We start from the raw sequence: 15,203 nt of genomic DNA on the forward strand, positions 1-15,203 counted from the left end.
TGACCTGTGCAAAGCCACCATTCTCTGAGCTTAGTTCAACTAACTACTCTTCTGTTAGCCCTCTGAGTTCCCACTGGACCTCACATGTTTGTCTCCCCCTCCTCGGAGCTCCGCTTGTGATTTACAATCTAGCATTTTATTATATTCAGTCTCATAATGTAATTATCCCTTGTATGTTGTGTGACCACAACGAGATCACCTTTGTGTCTTTGAAATGGGAGATACAGAGTATCAGACAGGCAGCAGGTGTCTCGTACTTCATCTAGCTGGGAATCAGAAAACAAGAGCTTGCAGAACCCTTCCTCTACAGGACAGGAAACAGGTCTAGAGACTCGCTGCTTTATTTACTCCGCAAGTGTCTCATGAAACTTTCGAGTCACCGTGCTTGGGCGCTGTGGAGGAGACAGAGAAGGGCTCAGTTTTCAGGCACCTGCCAGTGACGCGTGAGAAAGAGGACGTGTGGCCTAATTACCAAACATGGAATCCACTAAGGCACAAATGAGCCTGAGGGACCTCATGTGAGGCAGGTAACGGTCAGCTGAGGAACTACAGGGTGTTTGTGGAGAGGGTCGCACCTGAACCTGATGAGGGATTGGTGGGTGGGAGTGGGGAGGGGTATGCAAGTGTGAATGTACTTTGGCTTTCACCAAGCTTTACATCCAACTCAAAACCAGCCTACAGGACTCAGCGGAGACAACTGTCGTGGCTTGCATCCATGCTGAGCCCCCTGAGGGTGTGCTGAAGGGGACACTTTCATCCACTGGAATGGGGGCGTCTCTCTGGGCCCTTGCTCATGAAGAGGGCTGTCTCTTTGCTCTCCTTTCTCAGTTTCACTCCCCCCCCCAAGGGCAGGGAAGCTCACAGTCCCCCTTAACCTTTGGCAGCTGGCCCCGGGCTCTGACCTTGTCTTTTCCCAACCCCAGCATAATAGACCAAGGCATTCCTGTGGGCCGAGCTCCCCGCGCCCACATGTGCTGTGCATTGAGCACCGGCCTTGGGCCTGGCCCTGATAATCAGAGGGTTCAAAAAGTTTGCCTGGAGACAGAGCAGAGTGCTGCCCGCCTCTCTCTCTGCCTCGGGATTTGGCATTTCCCATGGAGGGAGGCCAGGCTATTTCTGGGAGAAGCTGCAGGAGGCTAAGCAGATAGACAAGAATCTTCTGAACCCTCTCTGCCAGTCAGCCCCATGCCCACCCCCCCATTCTTCCTTCAGGTGGTTCTTCACTGCTCACCTGCCTGCTCTGAAGTGTTCTTTGCCCAAGCCAGGATACTGTTGCTCACTCTCCCCCACCCTGCCTGTCACTCGGCTCTGCCCTACCCCCCCCCAACGCAGGGGGTAGGAGCTTCAGTCTCTTTCCTGCTTCTGCTCACACAGCTCCCCCTTGCCGGCCATCTCCTGTGGTCAAAGAAAGCAATTCTGCACCCTCTGTTTGTGCTCGCTTCCTTTGTCTCTCTTTCCTTATACCCTTTGCATTTAGGGGAGGGGGAAGAATCATCAGGATGCCAGGACAGCAGCATGGAGAGAGGTAACAGAGATGCCGGATAACACACCTCTCTTCGTAACTCAGCATAAAAGCCTGCCCCCCCCCCCGTTTCCTCTCCATTCTTCCCTCTAGACCTGGGTCTTCAGCCTCTTGCCCTCACCTTAACTGGAAACTGGGTGAAAAACCCATGAAGAGGAATTCTGAAAGTGGCATCTGGATGAAAAGGGAGCCTCTTGGACATTCCAGCAGCTGGTAAGGACTTCATGCCTTCTGTTTCCTTAGACTTCTGTCTGACAGCACCAGGGGTAGGCATGTGAGAAGAACCTGCAAGTCAGGGTTTCCCAGAGCGTCCTCGTTCTTGGCCCTGTGGCTTCTCCTTAGGTGTGGCCAATTCTAATTCACTATTGCTTTAGAGATGTTCCGTCCTTTTCACTTAAAGTTCCAGTATCCAGATTTAGTACAAGTAAGCATTTATATCTAGCAAAATATATGGTCCAGTTCTAAGACTTTGGTAGATGTGCGATTTCATATTGTTAAATGTCCCTATTTGAGGTAGGGCAGCATATCAGGGCTGTGTCCAATTTACTTTCTCCTACCTTCCAACTACTCACTCTCGTCAAGGGCCCGTGGCTGGGGCCTTGGCGTCAGCTGCCCGTCCTTCAGGCAAGCATGAACTGTGCTGACGTGGCCACGCTGAGCTCACACCGCTGCCCCAAGAGCTCCACGTACTTCAAAACACACCTTGCTTAGGACTTTTAGTGGATTTGGATGGACTGCGAAGGCTAGAGGGGTGACCTCAGTGCCGTAATAGGTCCCAGAGGCCTGCTATGTGAGAGTCTGTTCCGCAACCTCTAGACCTCTGTTCTGACAAGGGGACAGCCCAGAGCTCTGAGAACCAGTAGTCCCAGAACAACCCAGCTCTGGCCAGTCTGAGTGGGCAGGGAGGTCCTGGAACACAGTTCCACAGAATCCTTCACTACTTCCACCTTCAAGACCCCGTTACGGCTTGTGAAATGTCTTAGATAAGCTCAGAGTTAAGATTCAGGAGATAATCACTGGCATAAATGACACAAAATGCACAGAAAAGTACTTTGTATTTATCTCCTCAAAAGAGGTTTAACACCAGTAAAAACTGAAAATAGACACAAAATAGTTTTAATTTTAAAAACTGTACAATGGAAGCATTTGAATATGTGATAAAGCGTATTCTTCTCAGTCTACTAAGCAAATGTTCTAGTATCTGTGAACCGAGGCTGATTGAGTCAGGAAGCTTTCTCCAGATTTAAGCCTTGGCTCCCTCTAGTGTCCCTGACTCCACCTTCGTGTCAGCCCTAAAATGTCTGGGACCTATCATCTCTGTTAAATGAGGACTCAAGGCCCAGTTCAACTAGTTCTCTTCCTTTCACCCCTTCACAGTGACTGTTGGTCACAAGCTTCTCCTCTCTCTATGAGCTCTGGTGTTATCTTCTGTTGCTTACAACTGACATTTATTATATTCAGTTTATAAGATAACTGTTTCATGTGTATTGTTTTCCCTGCCCCCATCACAATTGTCTTTTTAAATTTATTTTTTTAAAAATCCTGCATAGTTAACATTGTATTAGCTTCAGGTGTAGAGTGATTGAACGGTTCTATACTCTAGTCCGCGCTCATCAAGAGAAGTGTACCTTTAATCCCCTTCACCTCTTTCATCCACCCCCCACCCACAGCCCTTCCCACAACCATCAGTTCTCTGTGTTTAAGAGTTTATTTTTTGGTCTTTTTTTTTGTTTGTTCTTTTGCTTTCTTCAATTCCACATGTGAGTGAAATCACATGGTGTTTGTCCTTCTTTGCGGGTTTATTTCACTTAGCTCCCATCATTCATTCCACAAGCGTCTACGCAAACCTTTACGTTCCCCTGCTGGGCGCTGTGGAGGAGACAAAGGTGCCGACCAGATGGGCCCCCCTCATGCACCTGTCAGTGAGGCATGAAAAACAACCTGTGCCCCCATCACCCAAAGGGGAAACCATAAGGAAGCCAGAGATAAGTCTGAGGGATCTCAGGTGAGGGAGGCAGTATGTCAGCTGAGGGATTCAGGGTGGTTTTTTGGAGAAGGTAGCTCTTGAACCTGGTCTCGAAGGATTTGAACAGGTGAAATGTATAGTGTTGTGAAAGCACTTTTGGGGAAGGAAGCATGAAGAACATCAGAAGCTGACTGGGAAGCCTTAGAGTCCTCTGACAGCGGGCCTCGAATGCCAGCCAGGAAGCTTGCCCTCTAACGGGTAAGCAGGAAGCCTGCTAAGGAAGAATTTAGAAAAATGCCTAACTTCTTGAACATGTATCGAACTCCTTTTAAAAAAGTGACTTCTCCATCCTTGAAGGCGTTGAAGTATACAGTGTGCTTTTATCCAGGCTTCTACTTAGGATTTCTGGGTAGATCTGTACGGGGGACTCCTGCATGGACTGGATAACTACTAAGGTCACTTTGAATTGAGATTTACCCCCTCAGGATTTTTGAACCAGAAACTGGCCCTGTGTTCTAGGAGATAAGACTCTATTTCTATTTATGCTGAGTAAGTGCTCAATTAATGCTTCCTCAACCAACAAATGACATGAACACGTGCTTTAGGAAGAGGAGTTTGGCGGCAAGTTTCAAACTAAAGTGGCCAGAAAGGAGAGACCGCACATGGGAAGACTGGCTAGAACACCATTATCATTTTCAACGCCTACACCAGGTTAGTGGAAATGGGAATGGAAAGTAGATTGACAATGTGGATGTTGAATTAAGATTGCTATTTTGTTGTAATTATTTGTGACTGTTCTCAGTAGATTGAAAATCCTGCGAAAGCAAGAAGCGTACCTTATTTGGCTTTATATCCCCACTGCCTAACAATGGCTAGCATATATAAGCACTCAACATGTTCTAAATGCATTTGTGCAGCAAATGTTGACTGGCTTTACGAGTAGTTGCAATGGTGATACGTATAACCCATGCCAGGCAGGCCCTCATCCTCACAACCTCATCGTGTTTGCGTCATTTCCACCCTTCTTGCCCTTGTCTCCCCTGTCTTGTTTTATTCCTCATCAGGATTTGACAAAGCTGACCATTTCATTCTTGGAATACTCCCTTCACTTCCAAGACTTGGTTTTCTTCCTGTCTTGCCGATGGCTCAGTTTATTCTAGTCATTGTGGCTTAACCTCCTATTCTCAATTTTTAAATCAAGGTTTCTCAGCCTTAGCTGCACATTAGAACCACGGGAAGCTTTTTAAAATCTCTTGATACTCAAGCTGCACCCCAGACCAATTAAATTAGAATCTTTGAGGGGTGGATCCAGGTTCAATATTAATTTATAGCTCTCCTAATGATTCCAGTGTTGTAAACCGCTGTTCCAAGTATTAGTGTTCCACGGAGCTTAGTCTTAAATCTCTTCCCATCCCAGGCCATACCCCTCAGTCCATGGGTTTCAAGAGCACCCTTATTATGTTGACCTATACTTCTAGCCCCATCTTCTCCTCTGAACTATAAACTCACATATATAACTGCCTATTCAATTCTCCACTAGGATACAGACATCTCAAATTTAACAGGTGGAAATGGAAATCTTGACTTTTGTCCTCACTTCCAAGTCTATGCCACCCCAGTATCCTCCAGCTGAGTCGATATTATCAGCTGTCCAGTTGTGCTGGCAAAAACAACTTGGCAGCTATCTTTGGCTCCTATCTTTCCATCACTCCCCACATCTAATCCACCACTGAATCCTCCTTGTTTTATTTCTAGAATATGTTCAGGACCCAACCACTTCCCACCACCTTTCTCACCATTGCCTGCTCTACTGCTGTGGCTTCCCAGCCGTTCCCCGATGTCAGACTTGCTCCCTTAGTCTTTTCCTCATACAGCCCTTGGAGGGATCTTTAAGAACATTAAGAACATACCCTATTCCTTCATCCTTAAAAAGGTATCTTGTGGTTTCCTATCACATTTAAAACAAAATTCAAACTCTTGAGTTTGGCTTCCAGAGTTCTTAACGATCTGCTCCCTTCCTGCTACGCTTACCCGTTTCTCGTTCTCCCTTCATTTGCTCTGCTCCTGCTGCATACTATTTTTGCTGTTTGTGGAACACAACTTTTGCCTATGATGCTCTTCATCTCAATTTTCACATGGTTCGATGACGACCATTCAAGCCTCTGCTCATATGTTACCTCTTCGGAAAGGTTTTTACTGACCTAGGCTCTCAAGGTAGAAAAGGATCACCATGGTCCCCTATCTTCACCTTGCTTTATTCTCTTATTAGCTGAAATATTTGTGTTCATTTCTCTGACCCCCCCCCCAATAGAAAGTAGGGACCTTGTCTGTTTTGTGGCTGGCTTGTCTGTCTGCTGGTTCTCTGGCCCTTGGTAGGTTTTCAATAGTGACCTGTTGAATGAGTTGTTAAATCCAGAGTTGAAACTCAAACTGAGAGCGTAGCAGAATATACCACCGGATTGTCACTGTGACATGGGTGAATCATCTCCGCACAAGGCATGATGAATTCAAGACTCTATTAAAGGTGTTTTAGGAGAGCATTTGGCTTAGCCTTTGGGCAGACTGTCCCCCACCCCCTCAAACTTCCTTTCTCCCTCTACTCAACAGTGTTTGAAACTCTCCCGCTGTCAATTTAGATTCATTGAATTGAAAGGTTTTCACCTTCCATAGAATTCTCTACTGAAATTCAAATACTTTCAGCCTGTGTCTATTGACTAATAAAAGATTAGGGAGGGAAGATTTTTCTGAGAGACCAGACCAAGAGCTGAGGGGACTGAGAACAAAGGGAAAGCAGATGATTGTCATACTAAATTTTCTTCACCATGCCGAAATGCCTTTGACAGAGCCCTTTGAGGAAATTGGTCCTGTAGAAAGCTGAATGGCTATCGGCCTTAACAAGAAACTTTCTGTTGGATTCTGTTGGGACTAGCCACCTCCTAATTTCTCGCTCCCCTGTGTACTACCAGTTCCATTCCCAATCCCCAGTGTAACTTCCTGAGTGGGGGGACTTGACATTCTGGTAGTCTACCTGTAAAGCTCGTCTCCCATCGGATTTATATTTCTCTCTCAGTAAATCAACCAGCTCAACCTACAGCCACAGGAAAATAGTTCTGTACCAGGGGATTTTAAAATACCTTAAAAAATATGTTTTTAAATACTGGTTAAAAACCTATTTCCTTATTATACTTACATTTTATTAACATGTTAGAAACAAAGAATTTGACTCCCCTAGCGTTAAAATTTGGGTTCTCTGAGAAGCAAACTCAGAGACAGAGATTAGCATGCAGAGTGTGCATTACAAAGTAGGGACCCTTGGGATCAACATTTTTGGAAAGGAAGGAGGCAGGACTGGGTAGCAGGAAAAGCTGAACTCAGTGCAGTCTCAATGAAGGCCTCAGCTCAGCCTTTGGGGAGCTCTTCAGAGGAGTTGAAATGGCCGTTTACAGTTGACTCCCCTTGCAGTGAAGAGGCTAGGCTTTCATATTTCCACATCAACCAGACAAGCTGATCCTGGGTGGAGAGGGTGCTCAGTAGCCAAGGGCAATTTCTGGACCAGCCTGACCACTGAGTGCTGCCCGCTGACAGCACTACCTGAAGACTGGTCTGGGCAACACCACACAGAATCCATTACACCTAGTGCTTTCATGTTGATGTCACTTTTTGGTTGCTAACATCATTCTTTTTTTTTTTTTTTTAAGATTTTATTTATTTATTTGACAGAGACAGCCAGCGAGAGAGGGAACACAAGCAGGGGGAGTGGGAGAGGAAGAAGCAGGCTCATAGTAGAGGAGCCTGATGTGGGGCTCGATCCCATAACGCTGGGATCACACCCTGAGCTGAAGGCAGACGCTTAACTGCTGTGCCACCCAGGCGCCCCGCTAACATCATTCTTGGTATCTATTGAAAGACAGTTGGATAAATTACGTACTGAGTCTCTACTGAGTTGCCTTTACTACAGAGAAATCTTTTCTTGTTAATGCGGTGCTTCTGAAATACTTTAACTTTTCTGTTCCTAACAGATGTTATACTCATATGTAGATAAGGTCGTTGTTTGTTGATGTCATTCCTATTGAACACTTTGTGAAGCATTCACAGGATGCACCGGGGTCCTGGGATTATTTCTTAGCCATCTGCGGTGGCCAGTCTGGCTGATTAGAAAGGTAAAATTGCACTCTCATTAATCCTGCATATGCCACTGAATCCAAGTCCCAGGAGTTTTCCTTAAGATAAATAAATAAACAAACAAAATAAATCCCTCAGCCTGGATGATGTCAAAGGAACTAATTATTCAGGCTTCTCATTACAGTTTTGTCTATGTAAGGACTGTGGATTGGGGTCCTGAGTAAGCATAATTGAGAATTAATGTGTTCTGTGCCTCAGAGGTGGGAAATAAAACTGAAATGGCCCACATGAGGGGGAAAAAAAAAAGATTTTTTATTGTGTAAGTGAGACAATAAGATCCATGATTGTAGGCTTTATTGCTCTGGGCTGGCCAACAGATACAAACAAAGGAATCCTCTTTCTATGGTGGTCTTTCATGCTTGCAAGATTAGGCTCTGAAATAGGACTAAATTACACCTGACCTCATTCATCTCTCTGCAAAAACACGTACATGAAAGAGCAAGGAAGTTATACTAAGCACATTCTGCATAGGTCTGAGCAAGCATTAAGCAAATAATAGTTTCCTATCAGGTATGATGTACTTGTCTGGAGCTCCCACATCGTGGTTGGGACTCGGAGTTGGTGCCAGCCGGTCCTTAGGCCCCTCTGCTTCTCCCTGCACTTCTTCCAGCACGTGTGGATGATGGAGCACGTTCACCGCCTCCCTGAAGCTTCAGTTCATTGCCAAGGGGGCTGTGTTCAACGTTTCATTCGGATGGCAATATGGTCCAATGTCTTGGCATGTGACTCTCAAATCCTGGCTTCATCATTTAGGTTTTATTATCTTAGGCATCCCAAATTATGGCCTCTGGTCCTCAGGTTCTTCCTCTCTAAATTAACATAGACCATAATGCCTACTCCTGGAGTTGTTAAAAGCATTACATTAGATAGTACATGTGAAGTGTTGATGGTGCATAGTAAAAAATAGTCAATACTGGTGTTAGTATTTGCTAGGAATAAGTTCACAGGTATAAAATGAGGTTAAGAATTACTTGGACATTTCTGGAGCAAAAAGAGGGAAAGCTAGCCCAGGTTGAGCTGAGAATTCTTTGAATATGTGCAATTAAATAAATAGCAATAGAGAAGAATAGTTTCCATATAGAGTTGAAACCAACGCGATAGATTCCCTCTTTAAAGTTAGATGTCCCTGGGAGCTGTGTTAGACAGCTTAGTGTGGCAAAGGTGATACATGTTAAGGTAGGAAGGGCTATGGCTGTCGATGAAAGTCTAGGAATCGCTCTTTCTGTCAATCACAGAAGATACATGTCAGTCGAGGAATTGGACTTCCCTATACCACAAAAACCTTCCCTGGCTGAGCCAAACAAGATATGGGCTCACCAAACTAACTCAACAACCTGCTTTTCTCACAAGAAAGTATTAATTATGTAAATGATAATTCCCTTATTTGTCAAAAAAAACCCCCATCACAAAGAGAATTTCAAATTTTGATCTGGAAGCCAACTTAGGCTCTGCTCCACTAAGGTATTAATAATTAGTCAAAAAGAATGTGTCTCTGGACTGTTTCTAGCCCTCCTCTTCCATATTTTAGGTATTTAATTTGGAAATCTTCTATGTTAGAATGCCTACTGATTTCTGTGTGTGTGTGTGTGTACACCAGAGACGAGTTTCTTATGTATCATACTGCTTTTTCTAGTTGACTATGCTCCATATTTATTCAACAGATACTGATCGAATGCTCACTATGAATCAGCTATAAAGTAGGTGAATATTCTGAGTGGAGGTAAAAGGCAGATGATTTTTTTAAAAAGTTAATAGGCAAATATCTTTAAAATCTATCAAATATGTGTATTTTTTTTTTAACTTTGCATTCATGAGTCCTAATGATCTCAACTCTGTGTTTCCTTAGAGTTGGGACCACATCTCTATAGTGTTTTAGTAAAATTCCACTGTCTCTGACATGGTATCATGCATCCACTTGACACATTAGTTAACTGATGCTAAAAGATTGTTATAGTCAGTAATGGAGACAATGACTCCCAAGAGCAATGTGATTACCAGTAACGTAGTTTCTCTTATTTGAGGAAAGTTAGTAACTGGTATAAACTCAGCCTGAATAAATGATACAATTTGTGGATATTTTTTCCCCAGCCATCAAGCTTTAATAGATTTTGAGGAGTTAAGCGTTATTTCTTTAAAATGAAATGTATGGTGACTAATAACAAAATAAAAATTATTAAAAAAAATAAAATGAAATGCAGGGGCGCCTGGGTGGCTCAGCTGTTAAGCGTCTGCCTTCAGCTCAGGGTGTGATCCCAGGGTCCTGGGATCAAGCCCCGCATCAGGCTCCCTGCTCTGCTGGGAGCCTGCTTCTTCCTCCCTCACTCCCCCTGCTTGTGTTCCCTCTCTCGCTGGCTGTCTCTCTGTCTCTGTCAAATAAATAAATAAAATCTTTTTTAAAAATTTAAAAAAAATGAAATGCAAAGAAGCCAAGCTGAAATAGAAAAAGGAAAGATGGAATAGTCAGAAAAGAGAAGTAAAAATGAAAATTAGTACCTCTCTGAAATTATAACTATGTTGGTAAAAGCTTTGGTATCTTGTCTACTACAAGTGAGGATAGTTTCTAAAATATAAAAGTTGTACTGAAGGTATCAGGAAAGATTAGCATCCAGTAGAAATTGAAAATAATCAAGGCTTAGTTAGGTATTTTAACATTTACATGTCCTTCCTCTATTGCTCCTTCCATCCTACTTCCTTTTACTTATTGAATCTCATATTTTTATTTTGGCTTTTACTGTGAATGCTATGAGAGAGAAATGCCAGGGTTCCACCCCTGCCCTCCTGAGTCAGACCATCTGGTGAGTGGAGCTCATTCATCTACACATTTTTAAAAAATGAATAAAATAACCATAACAAAATAGACCATCTTAACCATTTTTAAGTGTACAGTTCAGTGGCATTACTATATTCACATTGTTATGTAGCCATCACCACCATCCACCTTCAGAACTCTTTTCATCTTGCGGAATTGAAAGTCTGTGCCTGCTAGACAACAGCTCCCCACTCCTCCCACCTCCCCCCAGCCCCTGGCCACCATCGTTCTACTTTGTCTTTTTGATTTTGGTTACTCTAGGTGCCTTATATAAGTGGAATCGTACAGTGTTTGTCCTTTTGTGACTGGTTTATTTCCCTTAGCATAATGTCCTCAAGGTTCATCCATGCTGTGGCATTTGTCAGTTTCATTACTTTTTAAGACTAATATCCATTCTCTGTATACACCACATTTCGTTTATCCATTCATTCATCAATGGACAGTTCTACCTTTTGGTTATTATGAATACTGCTATGAACTTGGGTGGATAGATAGCTCTTGAAGCCCTTGCTTTTGATTATTTTGGGTATATACTTAGAAGGGGATTGCTGGGTCATACAGTAATTCTATTTTTAATTTGTAAGAAAGCACCAAACTCTTCCACAGTGGTTGTACCATTTCACCTTCCCATCAAGAGTGCACAATGGTTCTTTGCCAATACTTGTTTTCTGGTTTGGATTTAAAAAAAAATAGTCATTATCATAGTTATTTTGAGGTAGTAGCTCATCGTGGTTTTGATTTGCATTTCTCTAACAATTAGTGATGTTGAGCATTTTTTCAAGTGTTTGTTGGCCTTTTGTACTTCTTTGGAGAAATGTCCATTTGAATCCTTTGCCCATTTTTTAAATTGGATGCTTGGTTTTTGTTAAATTGTAGGAGCTCTTTATATATTCTAGGAATTAAATCCTTATCAGATATATGATTTGCAAATATTTTCTCCCATTCTGTAAGTTGCCTTTTCATTCTGTTGATTTTTGTCCTGTGCACAGTACATTTTTATTTTGATGTAGTCCAGTTTATGTCTTTTTTTCTTTTGTAGCCTGGGCTTTTGGTGTCCTTTCCAAGAAATCACTGTCAAACCCAGTATCTTGAACTTTTTTCTCCTATGTTTTTTTCTAAGATTTATAGTTTTAGCTCTTAGGTCTTTGATTCATCTTGGATGAATTTTCGTGTATGGCTTATATGATGTAAGGTAGGGAGACAACTTCAATCTTTGACATGTAGCAGCTGTACTTAAAGTGTCAGGGATGTTTCTGGTGTTTGTGAACCACTGTATTATGCCAGTGATATCCAGCTAGTTCACCCCTTCTCTAAATATCAGGTCATCCATTTGTGGCCAAAAAAACCCCACAAAAAAACAAAACAAAACCATAAAAGGGCCAGCACAGAGACAAATACTTGTACAAAATCACATACACTAACTAGATTATTCTTACTATTTGGGGTAATTTAAAATGTGAAATGACTGTTACCCACAATGATATCTCCCTATTTTTTTCTTTTTTCACATCTATTGTTCCAGATACCCCATCCCCCTTACCCAAATCAAGCCTAGAAATGGGCATTTAAAAAATGGTTCTGAGCTAGTTACATAGCTGAGTCTCTGGAAGAAAAATTAAGCCTCCTATTGGGAGACATATCTGTAACCCAGGCCCCACAGGATTTCCACAAATGAAGTTTCTTTAAAGATGAGCTCGCAATCCAAAATTACAAATATGCAAGGAAATACTCATCAAGCATGAGAGTTGGCAGAAAAATCTAATATACTTTATATAATTATCAAATACATTTTATTTAAACTTAGGATTTTAATTTCATCTTTTGTATCTTTAATAAGAAAAATAAGATAAAGTATGTAGTAGTACTTTAACACAGTGTGCTTTGAATCCGTGTGCCCGAGATTAATTGAGCTAGAAAGTTTTCTGTCCAGATTACAGGCCCACCCATGCCCACTTCCACGGAACAACCAAGTAAGAATATTATTAGAAATATTGTAAGGGAAATTAACTGATTAATGAGGGGAAAAAATGTTTTTCTCTGAATGTAGAAATAAATTGATAGAATTTAAATTTCCATTCAGGATGAAAATTCACAAACAAGGGAATAAAACATCTATAGTGTGGGGGCGCCTGGGTGGCACAGTGGTTAAGCATCTGCCTTCGGCTCAGGGCATGATCCCGGCATTATGGGATCGAGCCCCACATCAGGCTCCTCTGCTATGAGCCTGCTTCTTCCTCTCCCACTCCCCCTGCTTGTGTTCCCTCTCTCGCTGGCTGTCTCTATCTCTGTCTTATAAATAAATAAAAAATCTTTAAAAAAATAAATAAATAAATAAATAAATAAATAAAATCTTTAAAAAAAAAATCTATAGTGTGAAATGTACTTTACAGGGTGTAAATTTTATACTATGCCTATACATTACAATCTCATTCCATTAAAAATCTATACATGTATATTCTTGTAGCTCACTATGGTGTTAATAATCATAAGTTCTGTTAATAGAAATATAATCTTAGTTATCTATATATTCTCATACTGATCGTGCAATGGAAGTAAAAACAAAAAAAAATTTATAGCAAACATCATGCTTAGAGGTGAGATGTCAAACATATAAGTCAAGGATGCCCCCACTAGTTCTATTATTTTATTGGAAGATATAGTCAGTTCAATAAGGGAAGAAAAAATTTTTTTATGATTTTATTTATTAGAGCGCACGCAAACTCCTGAGTGGAAGGAGAGGCACAGAGAGAGGGAGAAGCAGAGTCCTCCCCAAGCACAGAGCCCGACAAGGGCCTTGACTCAGGACCCCAAGATTATGACCCAAGCTGAAGTCAGACGTTGAGCAAACTGAGTCACCCAGGTGCCCCAGGGAAGAAATTTTTTTAAACAGTATAAGGAAAGAGGGGTGCCTGGGTGCTCAGGGGGTTTAGTGTCTGCCTTCAGCTCAGGTTGTGACCTCGGGGTTCTGGGATCAAGCCTCATGTCAGGCTCAGTGCTCAGCTGGGAGCCTGCTTCTCCCTTTCCTTCTACCCCTCCCCCCGCCCATGCTGTCTCTTGCTCGTGCACTCTCTTTCAAATCTTTTTAAAAATGGCATTAGGAAAGAAAAAGATGTTTATGAACATGGAAAACCCAAGAGGATCTACAGATAAGTGATTAAAATTTAGAATGGAATTCAGCAAGACCAATGGATGTAAAGTCAATATAGAGAAATAATTTTCATTTCTATATAGCAGCAATAAACAGAAAATTGTGAAAAAGACACAGTGTTGGACATCTATTTGCCCCTCCAGATTCACTCTTCACCTTTCTCTACACTGGTAGTATGTTGGGATACTGTCCAGTAGTAACAGGCTCCCTTGTTCTCCCACTTCTCCTTAGGTTCAGTAAGTGGTAACACCAGCAGGAGATCCAAAGGAGAAGGAAAAGAGGATGGGGATTGTATTACCTCCTCTCTCTCACTGTGGGGTTTTTCTTGGCTGACTGTATTCCTCTATCAAAGGTCACAGCTCCCATCAGAGGGCTCTCTCCATTGCTATTTCTGTCTTTGCGTTCTGGGAAATCACCTTCTTCTCATCCCTTTAAGTTTAGGAGTAGTAATGATTCTCTAATATTATTGCCCCCTAGGTACTGTATAATCCCTGGTAGTTTGCTTAAACCCCGCCTACATCTTTGAAATCACCTAATATGAGGGTGTGTTTCCTACTGGGACCTTCAAGGATATAGATATTATTTATGATAGAAACAAAGAATTTAACTGAAAATAAATGAAAAGAGGCACAAGATCTTTATAGACAAAATTCTAAAGCTTAATTAAAGGACATTTTTTTAAAAGCTATTGAGATGTACCAATTACATGCAGACATTGTTTTTTCTCCAAATTGATCCATAGATTTGATGAAATTCCAATCAAATTCCCAATACTTTTTTCTCATGGAATTTGGCAATGGTAATCTAAATTTATATAGAAGAATGGAGGGTAAAGAATAGCCAAGAAAAATCTGAAGAACAATAAATCGGGTAAAGCCTTACTCTACCAGGTAGTGAGTATTACTATAAACATGTAGTAATTAAAACTGAAATTGGTGCATTACAGATCAAAGGAAAAGATAATGGTACTGGGACAATGATTCATACGGACAAAAGGATAATAATTATACACCTATTTCACATTAGAATCTATAAATCCCAGGCGAATTATAGTTGGATCATGAAAAGCTTTATGACCTCACATTACTATAAAAGTATTTAAATGAGGCCAAAAAAACCCCACATTAGACATAAAGGAAATATTTGATGAATTTGACTAAAGAATATTTGGATTTTAAAATTCCATGCATTCAAGGTCATTTTAGAGAAAGTAAAGAGCTTGGAGAACACAAAGTAAGTATACGTGTAAGAGCATGCTGTGATCTCACAAACGTGTGGATGGAAAGCAGTTTAGGAAGTATGGCTCAGTCTTATTAAACATGCAGAATAATATCCCATTTTTAGGGGTATTAAAAGTATAAAGACAAGCATGGGAATGATAAATGCTACTAAATACAGAATGGTCTTATCTCGAGGGGGAGAAATGAGACCAGAATATGTAGTGGTGCACAAAAATAGCTTCCACAGTTTTTCTTAGATCAGTTTTCTTAGGGAAACATGGGTGTTCATATTATTCTCTATACCTTTATATTGGAGATCGAACCAAAGCAAGTGGACATGACACTGATGTAGAAAA

At 41.6% G+C, this 15,203-nt stretch overlaps 1 protein-coding gene across 1 annotated transcript in view; it reads left to right on the top strand.

The window, feature by feature from the left end:
• The first annotated feature begins 392 nt into the window (after positions 1–392).
• MNS1 (meiosis specific nuclear structural 1) overlaps positions 393–15,203 on the top strand; it is an 84,697-nt gene continuing 69,886 nt past the window's right edge. Inside the window, exons 1-3 of the mRNA XM_002929890.4 lie at positions 393–527; positions 1,616–1,735; positions 4,094–4,199. The gene's annotated coding sequence lies outside the window, so the exon portion shown is untranslated. The remainder of the gene's footprint in view (positions 528–1,615; positions 1,736–4,093; positions 4,200–15,203) is intronic.

The sequence above is a fragment of the Ailuropoda melanoleuca genome, chromosome 5, assembly GCF_002007445.2.
Source record: "Ailuropoda melanoleuca isolate Jingjing chromosome 5, ASM200744v2, whole genome shotgun sequence".
In the NCBI taxonomy this organism is placed as follows: Eukaryota; Metazoa; Chordata; class Mammalia; order Carnivora; family Ursidae; genus Ailuropoda; species Ailuropoda melanoleuca.